Source organism: Nelumbo nucifera, chromosome 5 (assembly GCF_055504915.1).
Source record: "Nelumbo nucifera cultivar China Antique chromosome 5, China Antique-T2T, whole genome shotgun sequence".
NCBI lineage: Eukaryota > Viridiplantae > Streptophyta > Magnoliopsida > Proteales > Nelumbonaceae > Nelumbo > Nelumbo nucifera.
This window is the reverse complement of record NC_142653.1, coordinates 79,125,993-79,129,547: the sequence shown is the minus strand read 5'-3', so window position 1 is coordinate 79,129,547 and position 3,555 is coordinate 79,125,993. Positions and strand designations below refer to the sequence as shown.

Here is a 3,555-nt window from a genome sequence, read left to right as displayed (position 1 = left end):
GTTTTAATAAGCAATTAAGGTTGGTATAATGGTTAATTAATCATTGCTATATGCAAATGGCTTGGGTTCGAAACTTGTTATCTTTAGTTTGTGATTTTTAATTAACATGTTATTTAACTTAAATAACATTTAATGACATATTAAATGTCATAATTAAAGGTAACTCAAATGATCATTTAATTAAATAATATTAGCATTTAGTGACGTCCCAAACTTAAAGGTTTAATTAAAATTGATATTAATGAGAGAGAAGAGATGAACTAAATTTAAATTTAAAAAGGAGAGGGAAATTAAATCCAATTGATACATAATGCGTATCAGTCCACTTTGGGTTGTATTGGCCGATACGTACTCGAAGCGGGCCGATACAGACCGAAAAATACAAAACCACCCAATTATACATGTTCCATGTATTGGAACTCTTTGGAAACACATGGCAGAAAGCCCTATAAGTGATAAATCTATCTTGCCTTCAAGAATGAACGAATAAACAAACAATAAGAACAACGTCAACACCACAATCAAAGACTAGAAAACAAAGTTCCGCAATTGCTTATGGATCTGCAACCCAAATAAAAAATAGAATGAAGGAAAGAAACATGGCAAAATGATGCAATTTTTATATTAATTAGATGTTTATCTTTAATCCTACTCGGGGTTCTAGGAAGATTGCGCTTTTTTGTTGTTGTTGTCGACAACGTAGGTGCTTGGTTACCAGACGAAGATGCGCTAGCTTTTTCTGAAGTTGTAGAAACAATAATGATGGATGCATTTTCCAACTCCATAGGCATGTTTCCCAAAATTCTACGATTCTTAGGAAAAAGGATGACGGCAAAATCTGGGGATTTGATGATACAAGAGGAATAGAAAATAAAGCCAAAGCTGCTCAATAATTCCAATCAACAAATCAAAACCTACATAAATCTTCCTTGCTTTGATGAAAGTGTACTTGGGTGATACGACGGTTGTAGATCTCACGACAAGGTTTTGAAAGGACCTCTGGCTTACTATGATTTTAGAGGAGATGTTGCATAGTTCAATTGGCCATGGCCGTGACCTCAGAAACAAGTTTGATACCCATCTCGGGTCCCTCTATGAAAAACTCAATTGTCATATCTTTCAACCATGCGATTGATCCAGGTCTCAGGCCTTACAGTGTAATCTTTTATTTCTTCATATGAGTTGGTTCGTGTAAAGGAAGTATTGAGGGTGGGTTTACATGAGTTGGATTGTGTAAAGGAAGTTTTGAGGGTGGAAAAGTCTATGGTGGCTGAATGTTTCCTCTCTCTTCTAAACTCCATGTATGGGAGATTGAAATATAAGACAGGACGTCAAGTGGGTGATTCATATTGAAGTTTCTTTTAGGGTTATTTTGGTAAAAGTTTATATGAATATCATATATAAAAAGGGTAAAATGAGTATTTTGAAAAAGTTCAGGGGAGGTTTGTGTTGGGCTTTCCAAAAAGTTCAGGGGAGGTTTTTGTTAAAATGAAATTTTAAGGGAGATTTTTATATTTTATCCTAAAATAAATCAAACCTCATAAATCCTTGTTGTTTGTTTTTGTTTTTGTTTGATTTTTTTTAAAATTATTTTCATTGCATTTTCATTTTAGAATATACTTTGTGCTTTCATTATGTTGATCATTTTTATGCGAGTTAAAGTTTCTTATTATCAATATAAACGTTCCATTCATATAATTAATTAAAGTACTTGATTTTTATTTACTCATGCATACCTAAATATTCATTTAACCATCTATGCCCGTCCAAATTGTATTCAAATAAAGCACTTTTGCCTCTTAAATCCTCTAAATATTTGCTTTGCCCAGTGCTAATCAGTGATTAGTGATTGGTGCAAGGTTCAAAATTTCGATATATATCTGACTGTATCGGTTGATTTATCATATGGCTGACATCTTGATATGCCTCCATAACGGTATTTCAGGGTCTGACCTAATGGAAAGGATAGACAAGCCTTAATAAGCCCTCTGAACCAGTTTAAAAAATAAATAAATAAAAGTAACGCAAAATATGGTACGATACCCCAATCGATATTTTGATCTTTGAATTTCGATCACCAAGTTGACAATAAATAAATGTGATGAGACACCACCAAAACAAACAAGCCACCATAATAGTTAAAGTTAGATAATGGGATCAATCATTATATAGATGCTTACGCAATAGATGATGTATTTATATAAGGTGCCATAAACTGATGAGACACCACCACCACCACCACATGTTATCGAGATGCTTTTTTGGCAGCACTTAGCATTATATATGTAGCGATAAGATTCAATGTTGAAGGTGAAAACTGATGACACGTTATGCTCTAAAAATCCAAACTAAGGTCGGTGAGTATTTCTCCATTATTTAATTAGATCATATCAAGCTAGCTTGATTATAAACCAAGGGTACTACAAGACCAGCTGTCTTGCTGAGCAGATCGATCAGAAAGAATGGCCGAGACTGGGAAGGTTACTGATTCCGGCAAAGGCGATTGCTGCAGGTAAGTTGATGAATTAATTGCCCCAGTACATAAACTCTAATTATCGGTTGGAAGATGTACATATACACATGAGACCACAGTGATTATCATAAGAAATCTAATAAAGTATAGCCTTCTGTTTTGCTAGTAGGTCTGTATCGGGAAGCAAAACCATCAAAGTTGAGTATACGCTTTGCAGTATTGACAGCCCAAACAAGTCTACAGCTGATGAAATGGAGTGCCCCAGCGCTGGCGAGGCGTTCTGCAAGTGTGGACAAGGATGGAGTTGTGTCATCACCAGAACTGAAGGCCCTGATAGTGGCAAGGCCTTTTTCAAATGCGGTGAAGGCTGCACCTGCACGGCGGGTGCTAGTTGTCCAGTCAAGTTAGCCACGTGTCCCGGCGTAGGTGAGGTATTGTGCAAGTGTGGAGAAGGATGGACTATTGTCGTCACCAGGACTGAGGGACCAGCTGATAGTGCCAATGCTTTCTTCAAATGCGGAGAAGGCTGCATGTGTGTCGCACAAGCTTGTTGATCAATATTTTCTATCTCCATGTGTAGTGTAAAATAATAGTGCAAGATAGACATGGTTCAAGAACCTAATGGAGCAATTTTAAAGGTCATATATGCTTTCTTTTGAACCATATATGACCATATTATATGCAAGATAGACATGGTTCAAGAACAAGTATATGTGTGGTGTTTTTGTGGAATTAATGAAGGCCCAAGTCTGAAATATGTCTTAATTATATGCTTTAATGCATGGAAATTAAATAGACTGTTATGAAAGGTTATGCTTAATTTATTTATACTCAAGTTTCTTATCTATCTATAAACTATATATAAAGTGATATTGTCTAGGTTGAGGTGGATGAACAACAGATAAACGTCTTGATAAGCTGGACAAGTTGAAACTGATCTAATATTGATTTGAAAGAAGAGAAGTCCAGAGGTCCTCAGATGGTTTTCCGTGAAGGAACATTCTGATGCTCAAGTCCATAAGAGGATAAAGACGTCGGTTAAGCCGAGCTGGTCATAGCTGAATTGAGCTAGAAAGTCTAAA

At 35.8% G+C, this 3,555-nt stretch overlaps 1 long non-coding RNA gene across 1 annotated transcript; it reads left to right on the top strand.

Annotated features, from left to right (window-relative positions):
- The first annotated feature begins 2,319 nt into the window (after nucleotides 1-2,319).
- Nucleotides 2,320-3,301, top strand: LOC104593877 (uncharacterized). The gene is made up of 2 exons (XR_016075965.1): nucleotides 2,320-2,512; nucleotides 2,640-3,301. It is a non-coding gene; the product is annotated as an uncharacterized LOC104593877 (long non-coding RNA).
- Nucleotides 3,302-3,555: the final 254 nt, after the last annotated feature.